Here is a 19,778-nt window from a genome sequence, read left to right on the forward strand (position 1 = left end):
CTACCAAGGGGGCTAGCAGGTCTTATTAAGGAGTGTAATCCCCTTAACCTGACTTAGAAGTTAGGATCCCTCTCAGGACATAGGTGAACACCATAGCCAACTAGAGACCCCCAGATCTAATAAGGAAATATTTGTTTAATAAGAATTCTCTAAAACCTTTCCAGCCTGAGCAACCTGTTGTTAGACTTTCTAGCTACGTATAACTGATGAGCTATGATATACATAGGGCTGCTCCATTTCTGTGCATTAGGGATATGACCTAACATGTAATTTGGCACTGCTCCTTTAGTACTGTGTCAAGACTGATTTGTATATTATTTTGGAATTTAAATTATTGAACAACAGAGCTAAGAATGACCCAGTGGCTACGATGCACTGACTCAAGCATTGTCGTATATAAAAGGTTAGGCTGCCCTAGTCACCCTAAGTAGTAGGGATATTTCTGCACTTGCGACTCCAGGTACAGCTCATGAAGGAAGCCACATATTCACAAAATACATTTGTGAGCTCATCCATAGGGAACACGGCATAGCAGTTTTGGCAGAGCTGACATCTTGGCTGATCCTTTTCTATGTTAGCAGGTTCTGAATGTCTACATGTATTCTCATTATCTGGGAGGGAGTAAAAATGCTTTTTGACCTCGTTGTACAAGTGCCAGGCAGATACCTGAAAGCCGTAACAATGGAAGCCCATCTTTTTCTCTACATTCCAGCAATCTGTGTTAATAGGACAGCATGAAATTCCCTACTGGTTATGTTGGTCTTCCCACAGGCGTAAGCTACTGAGATGCATCAGAACCACCTTCTTTTTTCCATAGCAATCTAGTGAAGGTCTTATTCCGACTAGAAAGACATGCCCCAGCTCAAAGGCTACAAAACCACCAGACCACCAACTTCATCTTCCATCTCCTACTTGGAGCCTCATACTCGGTATGTTTCAGGGGAGAAATGGAAGATGTTACCGCCTTCTGCTACTATTGGATTCTGATTGTCTTGTAATGCCTGGAAGTGGCCAAGTGTAAAGCGAAGGGGGTGGTGAGCACCAGAAAAAGTCTTGGGAACCTGAGACCTAACTCTTCCTAAGTGAATACATGTCCTTCAGTGCTCTCTCCCTCGGCTAATAATGCCCAATAAAAAGAAAGTGTTCATACAGTTTTTTAAATAATGTCAGGAAGCTAAAAAATAAATGAATAATTCAGATGTGAGCAAAAATCCTGGGTGCCAGTAGGAACCGATGTAGTAACAGATTTGAAAGCATGTAGGCTAAACGTTTTCCAACATGTCTTCAAACATTTCACAGCATGAATATTTCACTGCCCATCATCTCAACATAAATCAGTGCATGGAAATAGACTGTTTATTACTTTGCTCACATGATCACACATTTAAGAGAATATTTATCTTGTTATTATTGTTTCACAAATTGCAGGGCCTGCGCATTCCCTTTAACAGCTCATGGCTTAAACGTTGAATTTGAATTTAAGGTACAGATATAGCCTCTGAAATCTGGCGTTAGCCAAGACCTTTTTACTTTACTACTTGTTTTATAGCATACTTGTTTATAGGGGCTTTCAGCCAGCCCCCTTCAGGAGAGAGGTGAGGCGCCGCGGCTAGGGCGCCTGATGGTGGAATCTGGGGATCACGGTTCGATCCCCAGCGCCGGCTGCAGATTAGCCCAGCACCATGTGACTCTGGGCAATAGCTTGCTTAATCTCCCCGACGGCCCCCAGCGCCTAGAGACCCTTACGGGTGATTGTTTGCACTTTACAAATGTGGATTATTATTATCCATTGGTCGGTTGTTGTGTCATTCACATTTGTAAAGAAATGGGAGTTAGAACTTGAAGAACTGCAATTATATTCTGCACAAATTGTGTCAATGTTCATATTATACATCAATTTGTTCAGTTCATCCTCAAAGTGGAAAAGAAATGATGTAATGTTGACATCTTAAGTAAATGATAACTCCGTTATGGCAACAACATAATGATTTTTATTGTTTTTAGGGAGTATGTGGGCTATTTTATTGCATTTTGAACTCATTTTGAAATTGTGTAATATATGTATGTTGTAAATTCAAAGGTAATTTTATAACTATGTTTGGCACATCATGTTCAGCTATTTTTTATGATTTTAGAGGTCAGAGTAGATGCACTTTATTCCCAATAGGAGCTTTGTATTATACATTATTTTTTAACACTAAATTATAACTTTTTGCTGCTAGCATAAGGCACTTTAGCTTTGTCGTTGAAAAATGTAATGCACATTATTTTTGGCTGCTAATAGTATAAGACACTTTAGCTTTGTCGTTGAAAATCTAATGTATTTTATATTTTGCTGCTAATAGTTACAGATAATCTGTAAAAAAAAAGTTATTATTTGTTTTTCTTTTTGATGCTAATTATTATTGAAAAACTATTAATATTTGCTGCAAGCACATTGCACATTGGTTTTGGTGACGCTGAAAAATTTAATTCACTTTATATTTTGCTGCTGATAGCATAAGACACTTTAGCCATGTCGCCGAAAATCTAATGCACTCTATATCTTGTTGCTAATAGTTACATACAATAGTTACATACAATCTATCGTGGAAAATCAGCTGTGATGCTGGATAGAGGCCTTTGCATCCTTGACTTTCACGAGCGCAATCCCCGTTTGCTGCTAATAGTATAAGACACTTTAGCTTTGTCGTTGAAAATCTAATGTATTTTATATTTTGCTGCTAATAGTTACAGATAAAATGTAAAAAAAAAAAAGTTATTATTTGTTTTTCTTTTTGATGCTAATTATTATTGAAAAACTATTAATATTTGCTGCAAGCACATTGCACATTGGTTTTGGTGACGCTGAAAAATTTAATTCACTTTATATTTTGCTGCTGATAGCATAAGACACTTTAGCCATGTCGCCGAAAATCTAATGCACTCTATATCTTGTTGCTAATAGTTACATACAATCTGTAAAAATTGCTTTCTCTTTTTGCTGCTAACTGTCATTGCAAAATTGTCAATATTTGCTGCTAGCACATTGCACATTAGTTTTGGTAACGTGAGCACATTGCACTTTATCTAGACATTGTGGACTGCTATTGACAAATGGACAATATTTGCTGTAAGCATAATGCATTTTAGTCCCTAACTGAAAATTGGTTAAACAATTGTTGATCAATTTATGTTAAGGCTCTGTATCCGTATATGTTCAATCAGACATTGTGCTTGGTATGTACTTTTTTTGTAATGATTTTAATTAATCAACAAATAAACAATTACTCCATTCACATTTGTATTCTGCATACTACAGCATACAGCATCGGGCAATGGGTCAGCCCAATAAAGACATTGGCTAACTACACTATGAGAGACAGCATTATGTTTTTTTCACAAGCAGCACATCATAATACAAAGTAGTTCCCATCTGTGCTAGGGATGACTATGGCAGTAAGTGCTTTTGAGACCAAAAAAAGGTTGCTTTCAGGAATTGTGTTTTTATATAGATTTGGAGAGGGCCCAGCAGCTCCCCAAAAAGAAAGTGTTTACAAAAACCATGGCAAGATAAAACTTACATTGACTAGCAGCCAATACATGACTAATTGGCTTTGTCAATGCTTGTTAGCCCTATGCTAGAATGTTCTTTTTTTGCCGCTTAAGAGAGCATGTAGCTCAGCTTAGCTGAAGGTGATAGCAGCATAATTTCCCGTGCATGAATCTGTCATATAAACGACCCAATATTTCTTGTTTTAGCTGTTCAGAATTGTCCATGACACTGGCACCAGGAGGCTGGGCTTGATGCTGGATTACACGACTCTGTTGATAGATACCACATATGCTGAGAAGTTATCCTATAGTGCTGGTGATGGTTATTAGGGTAGATGGTGTTTCTGTGATCTGTGACCTCCAATTTCTATCACACACATATTGAAAAGGAATAGAGATTCATCTTCCGTTGATTTCCGAGTATATACCTTTTGATCAGTAGGAAAGTCTGAAGTTTTAGTTCATATTCATGGCGTCATTATGAGCCAGCGGTACCCTATCACATGGAGGGCACTCCGAAACCCACCATTACAAGATCTGGGCTTTAGACTGCTCCTAGTAAACCCTACAGATATTCCCCATACATTCTTCTCCCGCTGAAAGGGGGAATATGTGAATTGCACACAGTAAATTACAAAGATTTTCTTTGATTCTAGGCTCAGAAACGTGCTATACCAGGTTACTAGGGAGTGAAAACAACCTGGAATCTTTCACGCTGGTCCCGGTTTCTGCCCCTCTCTTTTCTGAGCATCTCAAAATGGTGCCCTAGGACTACAATGGAAGAGTGACTTTAGAACACATTTCTCTACTGAGTCATTAAATGCAAATCATTTTGTGAAGCTCCACCGATAGCGAAGAGACAGCATGCTTGCATTTACATGCACTGCTTTTTAGGTCGAAGCCTTACATCTTGGGGACATTCAGAAAGCTTCCCAGGGAATGGGGGGGCATATTACCAACAACTAGCGATAATTTTTATCTCTAACTTGTTTAGAGACAAAAATTATCGCCGCACATCGGCGATTTTTATCGCAGATAAACCTTGCTATTAGCAAGGTTTATCGCAAATGCGATAAAAAACGGCCGCAATGCATGAATATCGCTGAAAAGTCAGCGATATTCATGCATTATCGAGCAAATGCTCTTAGCCATGTTATCCACCTCCCATTGGATAACATGGCTAAGAACTGCTCAGGGCAGGTGTTAGCTTTTGGAGATATTCGCGCTTAGCGCGAATATCTCCAAAAGTTGGTAATAGGAGATAGCGATCTTAGGGACTGTTTCCAGTCGCTAACATCTTGGCACGCCCACTTTGCATGTCATTAGTGATAAATATCACTGACATGCAAAGCGGGGCCCAAGGTGGTTGCTATCTCCTATTAGCTGTCACTAACTGGTGTTAGCGACAGCTTGGTAATAGGGAGATAATTTTATCTCCGCTTTCTTGGCTTTTAAAGCCAAAAAAGCGGAGATAAACCCCCTTGATATTATGCTTCGCAGTCCGCTCACTGCTTACCACTGGTTTTGCGATTTGTAACTCACATATTCTGGCTTTCAATATGCTCGTTTGTTTGTTTTAAGGCTGTCCAGCCTCAATGTCTTCCTCCCAAGGAGCAAAAACTTTTCACAAAAGCTCTCCTTGTATTCTCCCAAGAGTGTTACTCTGTGTAAACAGCGTGTAAATCGTGTTCTTATCTTGTAAAATTTGGTGTGCATTCAAAAACTGAGGTCAACTGTGAGGCTCTGTCGTCCTTTGTGTTCGGTTTGAGAGTCTTTATATGACAATATTGCTGTATACTAGATGAAGAAAAATATATTTTTCTAGCAGACAACATTTAAATGAACTGTTCCAGTATTTCAGAATATATCAGAATTAGTAAAGCACTAATGAACACATTTTTGTTAATTCCGAAGTGTGTAGGAAAGAAGTACTTTGATATGATAAAAACAAATCAATACACAAGGTGATCCATTTCAACACATTCCCATTTTTGTGCTGTATAGTTTTATTAGTAAAACTGTATGTCAGTGTAAATGTAATGATCATTTTAAGTGAAAATGTGTTGTGTATAATGGCAGTGCAATATCACACCATTCATACCCCACTCTATGCCACTGCACTCTACACCACTTCAGTCTAGGCCACTCCACTCTACACCCCTGCAGTCTACGCTAATCCACTGTACGCTGCTCTAATCTACCCTGTACCATACACCTTTATGCCACTGCACTCTACACCAGTTTACTGTATGACATTACACTCTATACCACTCTACTCTCCACCACTGCACTCTACCCTGCACCACTCCACTCTATGCCACTTTACACTACTCTGAAACAATCAAGTCTATGCCAGTGCATTCTATGCCACTCTACTCCACTCTGCTCTCCACTTTACTCAACGCCAATGCACTCTGTCACTGCACTCTACTTTGCATTACTGTAGTCTACGTCACTGCTCTCTACGCCACTCTACTCCACGCCACTGCACTCTTCCCCAATGCACTCAAAGCCACTCTACACCACTGCACTCAATGACACTGTACTCTAGAGTGTATTTGGCTAAGACAGATGCCACCCACTTGAAATCAAGAAGTAGTGTATTAGGGCCATATACTCAACATAGAGTACATGTCGTGCTAATGTTTTCTATTAGTAAATGTAACACCTCAAACTCATTCACTCCCATCCCAAAATATTAGGCTCCATCTCTCTGTGGTTCTGTCTTTCCCAAAAGCACTATTTACACAACACTAGGATATGTGCATTAGGGGGCATATTTACAAGGGGATTGTGCCACTTGAACATCACTATTAAAAACGTTCCGGTGGCACAATGCCCTGCACCATATCTACAAAGTGGTGTTAAGCCACTTTTTGTGACTTACCGCTGCTTTGTTAATATGCTACCCTTCAACGAAGGTATCTTGCTGAAAGGGGCTTGCAATGGGTATTGCCGTAGGAGTTCCATCACAACACCCATTGCTTTTTGATGCTGCCCCAGATTTACAAGGAGGTGTAAATGTGAGGCAGTGCCAAAAACTAACACCATGCAATAGCAGGGGCTAGAATGGTGCAAATGTATTGTGCAGCACAGGTAAAAAGATCAAAATGCCATGAATTATAGTCCATCTTCAATACGTGTACCTTTAGGCACATAAACAATCATTAAATATTAGCGATTTGCTACTTCTATGTGTGCTGCTGTAACAGACCACCATTATTGATTGTTTGGTTCAAGGGTGCCTGAGTTGGCGCTAGGCAGCTATTTTTAATGCTAAGGAAAACACAGGGATGTGTCATATTGTTTTAAATGTAGTGCATCCCTCTGTTTTAGAAATGGTGAAGCGTGGTGCTGCGCTCTGTCATTTCCTTGTAAATATGCCCCATAGTGTTTTCATTAGAGGTATCTTTTTCGTCTTGGCCTTCTATACATTTCTATTTCTGAAGTTCTATGCAGTGCAAAACTAATGAACTCTGTTAGCTAAATCAAAATGCTATCATTTTTGAGTGAAGGTGTTCATCTCTGACTGCTATTGTGTTGACCACTGGCTCCGCAGCCAGCTATGTGCTTTTGGATCCTGATGTCTGATCAGTGGTGTACCGCAAAATGATCGGGCCCACCTGCAGGATATGATGTGAGTAGGGCTTTTAGTGGTCCGGGTCCTGCTGGTGCTCAGCGCCGGCAGTTCTTGAAAGCAGGTGCTGAGATGGGTCCCTGTCTGGCTCTCCATTTTTGGTTTACCCTCAGGATGCAAAACACATCTTAACTCAGCAGCAGTACCACCCTTCACTGCATTTTATGTAACTTTAAAGAGACTCGTTTTGTCTGAACTGAAGCATTTTCTATATGATATACAACAAAGCCATAGTTGTTGCTTATTTTTCTTACGCAACTGACAACCATTAACAAAGCGAATAGTCCTGTCTTGTTGTAGGTGCAATGTTACTTGTTGTTTTATAAATGCAATGACAGAAGCAACAAAATTAGAGTCATGCTAATCACAGATTTTTAGCCTAAGTGTTTTTAAGGTACTCGCAGCATTACATCAGCCACGTCCCTTTGAGAGACCCACCCCACTATTCTTTTATCCCAAATAAATCCCTGGATGTTAGCCCCATTAGTATTGCATTCATCACAGATATTTAGTAGCATTGTGAGGAATGGGTATCCCTGAAAGTTTGAGAGGGGCCCTGAAGTGTCAGGAGCCCCCGGGCACTGCAGTGCTTGTGCAATGCATGGTTTAGCAGCACTTCAAAAAAGCTAATCCTTGTTGCTGTGCCTGTTGTACAAATGATGTACAAGACAAAATGTCTCTCTACAATAAAGCACACGTATTTGGTAGGTGGTACTTGGCTGTAAACCTTGATTGTCTACCTCATTGCTCAAAGCAAGAAAGCAAAGACTGAGGTCTGGAAACGATTGAAAGCACTGTCCTAGCCTTTGTTTTTCCAATACACTTGTGCAATGCCACAAGTGGTGATACATTGTGAAGGAAAACATAGACAGAGCACATCAGACAATCAAGTAAAATAGCTGATTGAGCCCAACCAGCAAACTTATTTAATGCAGGAAATTCATAAAGTGTTTATCTGTTCAGCAATCAATCTTCATTACAGATGTTCTTAAATTACAGCATGGGTACAGGTACAGCCGACACGTGTTTCGTCGCCACAAAATTATTTTCGTGACTTTTTCAAGGCTTTCTCTGAGCTTTCATATGAATTCTGGAATCTCTGTCCAAACCAGAAGGAGCCATAAACTTTGGAACCGGATAATGTATTCCAGATAAATGAGTTACTAAGTGACTTGAATGTGTGAGTCACTTTAAACACGGCGAAAATCTTCTCCAGTTCAACAGTAGGAGCAAAAGCGGTTGACGTCTCTCGTTGTACGCAAAACTACAAATCTGGTAGTTTATAGTTAACTAGCGCTCTCCGGGGTACGTCGTGTGTTATATTAGCTTCTTGTCCATCATCCTGAGGAGAGCTCTGGGAAGTGCACCGAAGGCCCTTGTTTTCTTTCAAACGACCATGTCAAACCGGTTGTTGCACCACTTCCGCTTTTTTGCAAAACAACATCCCTCCGGCAGCAATAATCGATCCGTGAATCACTTGTGCTCACTCCTTAAAACAGGGTACCATTGGCTTATCCCTAGTGAAGTGGTACTGCCTGCACTTAGGGCCTGTAAATTAAATGCTTATCAGGCTTGCAGCACTTATAATGCCACCTATTTAAATAGCCCTTTAAACAGGTCTCAGTCCTGCCATTGCAGCTTTTGTTTGCAGTTTTCAACTACCCTTTTTACCTTGCAAAATAGATCTTTTCTCAGACCCAAACCTTCCTTTTTAATACATATAAGTTATCCCTAGGGTTGGCCCCCAAAAGCCCACAGGGCAGGGTGCACTGTATTAAAAAAGCACAACATGTAATTTTAAGTTTTACATGTCCTGGTAGTGAAAAACTCTTACATTCGATTTTCATTACCTCAATGCCTACCTCTCCCATAGGATAAGATTGAGGTTACCTTATTACATTTAATACGCTGTAATTTCCAAATCAGAGCAGGTAACCAGTTCATGTTTGGAGACTTTGGAAAGGCAATGAAAACACCTCTCATCTGGTAAAGTCAGATTTTGAATTACACTTTTGAAAAGGCCACTTTCAGAAAGTTGGCATTTTCCTGCATTTGCCATTTAGTGCCTCTCTCTGGATCACAAGTTGTGCTTTGTGTATTCCTCGTAGACTACCACACACAATAGAGAGCTTAGGTGTGCCTGGATGAGCATCACTGGCAAGATGGGTGGGCGTAGCTGGGCCCAGTCCTACGTACACTCAAATAGATTGTGTCCTTCTTCCACAAAAAGACTACAAACTCACAATAGTTAGTCTGGAGACAGGACAGGGATGGCCGGATGCCTGGGGCTGCAAAGGAAAACCCAAAGAAGCTTCTCCCACTTTCCAGAGGTAGAGAACAAGGCATAAATAATAAACCTCTTCAACAGAGATCTGGACCTGTGAATAATTTCCAACACAAAAAAATGATGAACGGAATGTTGAACATTGTCAAACATTTACCCCCAGCCACAGATCTGGGTTTAATCCATTATTATTTTGCTCACCAAGCCACCCCAGTTCAGACATAACCATATGCAAATCAGTCTTGACCCTGTGCCTCATGGGAACAGTCCAAACTGAACTGCCAGGCCATGTCATCCCTGGACAGGAATCAAGCATCCTAGGACCGGTTTTGGGCTTTCAGCCCTCATCAGCCAGGATAACTTGACTCCAGTGGTGTAGTGAGCACTGCGAATACTTTGCCAGGAAGTAGGAAGGACAGCTGTGCTGCTGAAAGGAGCCAATCTACTGTATTGCTGCTCTGAAGGACTGATGCACTTCTGTGCTGACCTACTGCCTGCTACCCTGTTGCCTAGGAGAGAAGGACTTGACCTGCATCTGTTGAATTCAGGATCCCAGAGGCACACCAAGGGCAAGTGAGCTGCCCTCCTGTGTTGACTGGAAAATCAAGGTCAGAAGGCTTCAACAGCCTTCAACCCAGCACATGGACTCTGCCATCTGCGTCTACCCTGCCAATTGGAGCAACCCCAGTACTGAGCCTTTGGAAGTAGGCCTGAAGGTAATCTGCCAGTTCAACTGTGGACCCAGCAGAATCGATGCATCTCATCTGCTATGTGGCACAATACTGAGAAGAACCAATGCAGAGCCTCAGCTGTAAGGGTTGTCCTAATGCAAAAGACTATGAGTCGACGAGCAGCATTATCAATACCACCACTTGACGCAGACCCTTGACTCTCCCATTGACAGCAGCATCAATGCAGTTTCTCACATCACAGCCTCACACTTCCTCTGAAGCAAAGCATCATCTCGACTTCACAACGCAACCTTGGTGCGGGACTGCGCATCACAAGGCCTCGTTAATGACCTTCTCAATTACGATGCAGGACCTTGCATCTCTCTCCACAGCATCTCAGAACTGACTCATCCCCTCAGCTATTCAACACATCCTCGTCACAGAACCTTGCAATGCCCCGCAGCCAGCACCTGAGGTACTATGTTCACCTGGATCCCTGTGGCCGGCCCATCCTCCATCGCCATGAGCTTTTGTACTTTTTGGCACCATTTTCACTAAATTCTTTCAAATTGACTATCTATGATTGGATTTTTCTCATTTTCATCTTGTTTTACTTTCTAAAATCACTCTGTATTTCTAAACCAGTGTAGGGTCCTTTTGTGATTTCACTGTGTTACTGTTTGAAATGTTGCACAAATACTTTACACATTGCCTTTGAGCTCAATTACATTTAGGGTTTGCTCGTGACTTACTTGTAGTTGCTGCTTGAGAAGGGTTTCATCTCCCTCAATCAGTAACCTCATTTCTTACAATCCTGATTTGGAGTTTGGCAGACAGGTTATATGATAAAATGCACTTGTAAGAGTGATTAGGGGGTGTTCACCACATTTTTGATGGAGTACCCATAAACCAAACTCTAAATCAGGCTGTCAGTTTCTTTTCCACAGCTCAAATTCCTGCAATGGGGCACGTCTTGAGGCCCTATCTGACAAAGTCCCCTCAAAGTCGAATACTTTTGCTCTAAGGTGCCTTCTAGCACTCCTGAGGTCTTTGAAGTTCAAACATTTTCAATGTCCATACTTTTTAGACTCTCTGGAGCAATTCTTCTTGGTCTCTTCCTAGGCTGGCAAGACATCAGGGACAGCACTTAGATACAAGGCCTCACTCCGGCAGTGGCCAGAATTAAAATCATATCCAGATGCAGTTGCTACTGGTCAGCTGATCATTCCAGTAAAAAGAGACTCTTTCAGCTTGTTGTATTTTTGTAACCATGCAGGTCAACCAACTGAAGCTTGAAAACCATGGAGCACTTTGCAAGGGGGGGGGAGAATTTCAGCCCCACTTAAGAAAGGAGGCTCAGGAAAACTATGTGCAACACAAGAAAAAGGTGGTCCGCTGGTTGGCATCTAGGAGTAACTAGCCCACCCCTTATCCCTGCTCCTGTCGAACAAAATCACCATTGCATGCCGAGTTTTTACAACACAGTGCGGGGAGGAGGTATCCTACATACTCTTGGGCTCAAAGTTCCAACCAAGAACCGTTTCTCAGTGCTCTCACTGGGCTTTTTCTATCCACCTTACATTGTTAGACCGCTGGAAAGGAGAGGCAGCCACTCTGGCCATCGAAGGACACAAGATGGACAGGTCAATCACTTAAGCCAAAGTAAAATTGCAAGTATACCACTCAGTAATCGTTTTAAACCTCTGAGTCTGTTGGAAGAACTTGATCGATTGGGTCCAGTCGAAGAGGACCTGCCCAAGTCTACGTTACCCAGTAGAACTACGGACCGAAGGGTTCTTAGTTGGAATATTGCTGGGTTCGGGGAAAGCTAACTGATGCTGGCTGGATTAGAATGATGGCTACATTTGATGTCATATGTCAGGAGATGTGGGATGCTAAGTGTTGCCTACATCTGGACAGCTTTGCTTCATTTACTGCACCAGCCATTCTGTTGCCCAGTGGACATGCTAGTGGAGGCCTTGTCACACTAGTAAATTTGGGCCTTAACTCTAAAGTTGAATTTATAAGGTCCAAGTCGAAGGAGGTCCTGGGTATTCTCCTAATCTTCAGAAATAAATACAGAATGCTGTTTATACATTTCTAAATTGCAGCCACATCCAGTAATAAAAAGGATGCTGTTTCCAGCTTAAAACATTTTATAGATGATTTTTTTCAATTAGAATCTCTATTTACTGTGATAATGTTATTGGGGATTTTAATATGCACCCTTGTCTGTCCTGTCAAGACAATGATGCATCTGAGAATGCAAACCAAGGCACTGACCAGGTGCACCTCCTGGACACACAGCAAGGCGATAACGTCAGTAGACTAACTGCTGAATATAATCTGTTCAATTTGATGGATCCAAGACAAGAGGGGTCAATTGAGAGGATTCCCACATTGGAGGGGATAGGTTTTAGTACAACCATAGACTATATTTTTGTGTCTTTATTTTTATCCTTAGCCTTGTAGATTTAAAGGTTACATGGAATAATCTAAGTGACCATAATCTTTTGACTGCCACCTTTTTGTGGCACAAAAAGCCTATTGACATGGCCTATTACTGCAAGGAGCCAGTATTCTCTGTCAACCAGGGTAATCGGGTTGGGTGGGCCCCAATTGTCCCACCGTGTTTCATCTTTAATCTGCTAACTTCCTGCAATGTTGATTTATTTTTATGTCTCTCTGAGGACACCACAGCTCATAGCATTATGCTGTCCTTTTCGAACTTTTGCTGGTTCATTAAATCAGCCCCTACTAAACCAGGGGCCCCTTGCACGCCTCATCAAGATAGATGATTTGATAAAAAGTGCTCGAAAGCACACAAGGACCTGTTGCACTCCCTGCATGAAACAACTCTGTGTCAGGAAAAGGTGAAGAGAGCCAAAGTGGCTTAACCTATGACTTGCAAGGAGCATAGGATCCAGATAAAAGATGAGGCCTGAGATAATTCACTTACCACTAGTATGCTGCAGAATAGGGCTGCCTTTTGGCGAGTGGTTAACCTTCCCCTGTTTAATAGTGACCAGCTTCCTAACCACATCACAGGCTTGGTTTATGCACTTTAAGGCCACTTACATTGAAGAGGAAGAGGCCATCTTTGTAGGTGGTAGCAAGGAGGATCATATAATTACATTTCAACTGGTCGAGGTGACCTTAGCAATCTCCAGTCTTCCCTACAACAAAGCCCCAGGGCCTGATGGAGTCAGGCCCTGGTGCTTTTTAAACCCTCTGCTGATCTGTAGCCCCCCTTAATAACCCACCAGTTAAATATGTCTACCAGCAGTCCCCTCCCTCCAACTTAGCGTTGATTGGTTACAGTCCACATTTTTAAAAAGGGTAAATAGGTCAGACCCAGACTGCTAAAGATTACTTGTAGGTGAAAATCATTGCCAGGTCCTGTTGGGGGCGACTCTCAACCAGAGCAGAGGAGCACAATATTTTGTCTGACCTGCAATATAAATAGGCCAGGGCAGGGCACTACTGAGCAAAATCTGAATCTCTATTTGCTGATCTGTAAGTACACAATGGCCAAGATGGGGGCAATCGATCTGGCCTTAATGGACCTCTGTTCAGTTTTCGATACTCTGTTCAGTTTTCGATAGAATTAACTGCTCTAAGCTCTGGCCCATGATGGCGCAGATGGGCATTGTGCCTGCCCTAGTAAATATTTTGCATGATTTGCTCAGGGACCTTTTGGCATCTGTTAGATGTGGCTCCAAAGTGAAGCATGGTTTTTCCCAGGGCTGCATATTAGCTTCATTTTTTTTTATATCAATCAACTAGAATCATGTCCCCAGGACTTGAGGCCGTCCGATCCCTGCTTTGCTCTATGCAGACAACACAGTATTAAACGTTTGAACTACCAGGGGGCCACAGAAACTTTTAGATCAATTGATTTTATGAATTGCCTTGACTTGTCTACCAAAATCTCCAAATCACATGCGATGATGCTTGGTCCTCTCAAGACAAAAACCATGACATTTATAGTAGAAGGACACCATATCATCCAGGTTAATAAGTTTAGTTATCTGGGTATTCAACTGGAATCGAGTCTTTAATAAATCATAATGTGGCAGCATTCACCATGGCAACATTTAGCATAGTAGACTTCTCCCAGCTGTTGCGGTGCACCCATATAAAAACAGTTTTGTATATGTTCAAGGCTAATTGTATCCCAAAAGCTAGCTATGGATGCAGTATTTGGGATACGGGCCAGTCACTCCAATTAAAATAGCGGAAAATAAATTCTGTAGGGGTCTCCCACGGGTCCAACAAAATACACATTCTGAGGTTGTTCACGAGGTTGTCATTGACTATATCTTGCTCTGCCCCTGATGAGCTGGCTCTCGGTTTGGACAAAGGAGGAGCTAGGTCTTTATAGACTAATCTTTGATAACTCCTTTTTGATTCCTTGATCGGCCTATGTCTCTTCCACTATGAATATTTTAGGGAAACCTGAATGTTATATCGACTTTATGACTTTCGGTATTCACAAAGGGCATTTAGGAGTAGTAAAGTTAGGATTTTGTCTCAGTTAAACTTAAGTTTTACTTAAGTTAAACTTAAGACTAAAATTTAAGTTTTACTGAGACAAAACACTAACTTTACTACTCCTAAATGCCCTTTGTGAATACCAAAAGTCGTAAAGTTAGGATTTTGTCTCAGTTAAACTTAAGATTTGTTCTTAAGTTTAACTTAAGTAAAACTTAAATTTAACTAAGACAAAATCCTAATTTTATAACTTCTAAATTCTCTTTGTGAATATGGAAAGTCGTATAGTTCCAATCTCAGATTCCTTTTGTGAATTGGGTCCCAAGTGACTTGGAGCCCTATCTTACTTTGGAAATGCCCTGCCACCAGTGACGAGTGCTGACATTTTTTTAGGTTTGATTTATTCCCGCGGCTACTGCTCTCCAATCATGGCTGCTTTAAGGACTCGAGGTTGCCCCTGTCTGAATGTGATAATGTTTTTATTATTGATAATTTGCCTATATTCAGCATCTGTTCGAAATATAATTAGCGTTTTAAATTTATACGTCCACTCTTGAAGCCCAGGAATTTTAACCAAGTGAGATCTGAACTATTGTTCCTACAGTTTTTAACCACCCCCACAGTATGCTATTTATTATCTTATTATCTTTCTGGTATTTTAACCTCTTCGGTACTCAGGACTGCCCTCGTCCATCCGACATCACGGTGGGCATGTGCTAAGGACAGCCGTGGGCCGTCCGAATCCCGCCCACTTATTCACATGGGAGAATTCGCGCAGCGCCGAAGGGTTTAAAGCAAGCTAAACTGTAATTTATGTTGATGTTGATAATTATTAAATGTATCATACTATAATTGACTTGTAAGGTTTTATTTTTTAAATCGAAAAAAGAATATATTGATTGATTGATTGGTTTGCTCTTGGAGTCTGCTTCACAGTTCTAAGTAAAAAGTGGCAGCAGGTCCAGCAATTCAGATCTCCACACAAGTCACAGACAGCAGGTATCATTTTGTTCTGTTCTTCCACAGGTTCTACCGTGTTCTAATGAGCTGTGAGTAAAGCACCACTTTTGTAGGACTCACTAGCCAACAAGTGGGTAACTCTTGGTGACTTCCTAATTGATGAGACAAAAGTTTCCATGGTCAACCTTTCCCACTTTTGCAGTATATCCTGTTTGCTTTACTGAAAACTATCCCACAGTGCACTATTCTGAGTAAATCCCTACAGGGTAGCACTATTCTTCCTTTGGAGATGGCCATTGGCCCAACCAGGAGTGTGTCTAGGTAAATGAGCAGTCCCTCCTCCTCAACCACAGCAAAGCAGTTTTGGACCAGCTCCCTTCCTCCTGGACTTACGATAAACAAGGGTTACAATGTCTGCATTTAAATTTGCAACACCACTTGAAAATTAGAATGCACATTAGTGCAGTTTGAAGTATGGATTTTCATTTGTGAAGTTTACACATTTACTTTGTTCTATTTTTCTAAAAGCAATGACTTTTTTCCATTGGGGACTGATATACCTAGGCCAGTCTGCAAATGTTTGTTCACTGAACACACTGAGATTAGATTTCTATTTTGCGTTCCAACTGATGTACTGTTGCAGGATAAAATAGCCATTTCATGAGGTTGCAAAACCCAGCCTCATTAATATGTATGAGACTGGAACTCCTTTTTGATCCCCCCGTACATGACTATGAATGTATGGCTGGAATCCTCTAAGGGACTTTGATCTACATCGATGTTTTTTGATTTCCACAATGTGGACAATCCATTTTTTTTAAATCTGCCTCCATCCCTTAAGATGCACATTTGAAACAAATATTTTGCATTCAGGGAATGATATTTTGTAGAGGATGCAGCTTTTCTTCAACCACCGTCTGGTCCCCAATGCCGCCAGCCACCAGTCATAAACTAGAAGCTGTCAGAGGAGGTCTGCTTCCATTTTGCCAAAGGGATAGCAGCCCAAGTCAGATGTCCGTGTCTTTTCAGTAGTTTGTGACTGCAATTGCACTCACAAAGCATCAACACATATACCAAACGAAATTACAAAGGAAAGGATGGTTCCAATTATGGGCCCGTTTCCTTTGCAACTTGACATAAGTCACCAAAGCCTCTCTGCGAGTTGAAAATACTTTTTTGACTTGTAAAGTTAATTTAGTACATTTCAAACCCTGATTTTGCTGTCTCAGTGCCAGTGACTTTGCATAGCGAAGTCTCACGACCACACAAGCAGTTTGTACATCAGGTCCATGTTCACTTCTAAACACAAAAGGTGTTTAATGCATCAGAGAAAATTTTATATACAGCCCATACTACGTTGTGCAATTGAAAAGTAACATTTCTAGTAAATGTAATTAGATTAATGAAAGTGAACATTTCCATGTTATACATATATATCATCCAGTTCATGAATTAATCGCGGTCTGGAATATTCCAATGCTCATTGGAAAACTCTGTGATATCTGGGATCCACAACACCAAATATTAAATGAGATTTTAGTATGGAAAGATGCATTTTGTGAGTAGGAACACTTCCAAAATCCTAAAGAAGATTTCGAATAACACTAAGTATATACGCATAGATTTGTACTTATTAAACATGGCTATTAAGCAACAAAGCCTGTTACTTGGCAGGGGAAGGCAACAATAGGGTTGAAACACGTATGACTTGCTTGATGAAGTGGGGTACCTCTTCATGTAATGGGTGGAGCTGCTGTACAAGATATTTTTACTTGCACAAATGGTTGCCATGAAAGTAAGCATCAGGAGGGTGGAAGGCAGATCCTCTCCAGAATTGAATTCTGGACACTGGACGCATATGAATGGCCGTGTTATCTCATCTTAGCCTATTGCAGGTCTTCATCTCAAGTCTGGCGATGTAATTGATGCTAGTAATACTAGGAGACCTGGATCCTTCTCACTTGGATATGTGGCATGCTAACATTGAAAGCTTTGAACATCACACAGTAGACTTGAAGTTGAAGCTAAGGGAACGCGCAGGTTGATAATTTCCATGAAAGGAGGAGAGATGTTGGATCATGTTTTTTTAGTCAATCAATCAATCAATCAGTCAATCAATCAATCAATCAAGGCATTTGTATAGCGCGCTACTCACCTGGAAGGGTCTCATGGCGCTGGGGGAGAGGGGTCCGTTACTGCTCGAAGAGCCAGGTCTTGAGTTGCTTCCTGAAGGAGAGATGGTCCTGGGTTAGCTGAAGGTGGATGGGGAGGGAGTTCCATGTCTTGGCTGCCAGGTAGGAGAAGGATCTCCCACCCGTGGTGGCTCTGCGGATGCGTGGAACGGCGGCGAGGCTGGTCGATCGTAGCTGGCGGGTGGGCGTGTAGAAGGTCAGGCGGCTGTTGAGGTTCTTGGGGCCCAGGTCATGGAGAGCCTTTTGTGCGTGGGTGAGGAGTTTGAACGTGATCCTCTTGCTGACGGGGAGCCAGTGCAGGTCTCTCAGGTGGCCGGAGATGTGGCTGTGTCGGGGGATGTCCAGGACGAGGCATGCGGAGGCGTTCTGGATGCGTTGGAGTCTTTTCTGAATTTTGGCTGTGGTTCCAGCGTAGAGGGTGTTTCCGTAGTCCAATTGGCTGGTGACAAGTGCCTGGGTGACCGTCTTCCTAGTTTCAGAGTGTAGTATCGGGGTTCCCAAGGCCTACAAGCTCCGAAGATAACCCACTTACATTCAAGAACTGTTGGCACGGAAACTGTAAAATTCAAAGAACAAGTTTATTAAGACCCCATGGGGTGGTGGTACATTCCTACAGCCCCCTTCGGCAATGCAAGAAGTATCACACCGAACATCGGTGTGACTCGGTCTTTTATACAATTTGCAGGTAATAAAAAGATAGGCGGCACAAAGTTACAAAGCGTTATGTACATATATGGGCATTTTTGGAACACAGCCAGCTCATTGGAGGGGTTACAACTCCGCTGGTCAGTTTGGCGGCACATTCCTGAGGGGTGACTGGTCAGTGGGGACTGCGCATGTCCAGGCTTGACCAGTACTAAAAATAGCCTGTTGCTGGGCAAACTCAAGTGGTCAGTGGTACGGACAACGGACTAAAGGGCATGCTAGCCACGAGGCGGCTTATGATCTAAGATGGCCGCCGTAACATACAAAATGGCGTTTCCGTGTATAGCCAAGTTAAGCGGGAAAACGTGTAGCTACAGCTAAGCGCTAACGCGGCCATTGTCAAATTACGACAGACGACCCTTTTAGCGTTTAGCTGAAGCTACCTCATAGTGAACATAATCAGGGTGTTCATCCTCAATGTCGATTAACATTATTTGAGTTACTTCTTTATGAAGCATCAGTTTGTCATGGGCAAGAGCTCGTCTTGATGGTACACAAGCTGATAAGCACATAGAACATAAAGCTGGGCCACATTGAATACATAAGCATACGAAGAACAATATCCCCACAATGATACATAGAATCGTTAGCAGTTTCCAACCCCAAGCAGTAAGCATTGACCAGAACCATCCTGAAAGAGTCCAAGTTCCATTGTCCGGGTGTATTTCAGCAGCTATCTTATGCAGTTTTGAAATAGCATCATAAACAGATGGTGAATTGTCAGGTATATAAACACAGCAGCTACTTCCGATAATTCTGCATGCCCCCCCACGGTCAGCTAGAACTACGTCTAACACCATTCTATTTTGGAGCGTAACAATCCTAGAAATCTGGAGTTCTTCAGTAATATTCCCAAGTGCAATGGCAGTATCATTGGCTACGGCCTCAACAACAAGGGTCAATCCGACTATTCAGTGCGGCCCCCACAAAGGAAAACAGTCCCAAATTAAAGTCCACATATTGCTGTAAGGCAGTATCGGTCTGATCGATGTCGTCCAGAACAACAGTCCGTTTAACCCGATTCAGAACAAAGTCGTGGTACAAAATATAGTCATTATGATACATTGGCGGGGCAATGAATACAGGGGGTAGTACAAAAGATACATAACACGTGCCTAACCATCCCAACGGGAGTTGATGATAACCTTTCGTTCCACAAATGAAATAAGTATTGCGAGATGCTACAAACGATATGCCATTCGGGCTATCAAAGGTAAGTGTGGTGTTGCATTCACTTTTCCCCACCGGAATTGAACCTTTATTGCGTATACACAGATCAGCTTTAGTAGCAATAACATTAA

This window comes from Lissotriton vulgaris, chromosome 3_1 (genome assembly GCF_964263255.1).
Source record: "Lissotriton vulgaris chromosome 3_1, aLisVul1.2, whole genome shotgun sequence".
Taxonomy (NCBI): Eukaryota; Metazoa; Chordata; class Amphibia; order Caudata; family Salamandridae; genus Lissotriton; species Lissotriton vulgaris.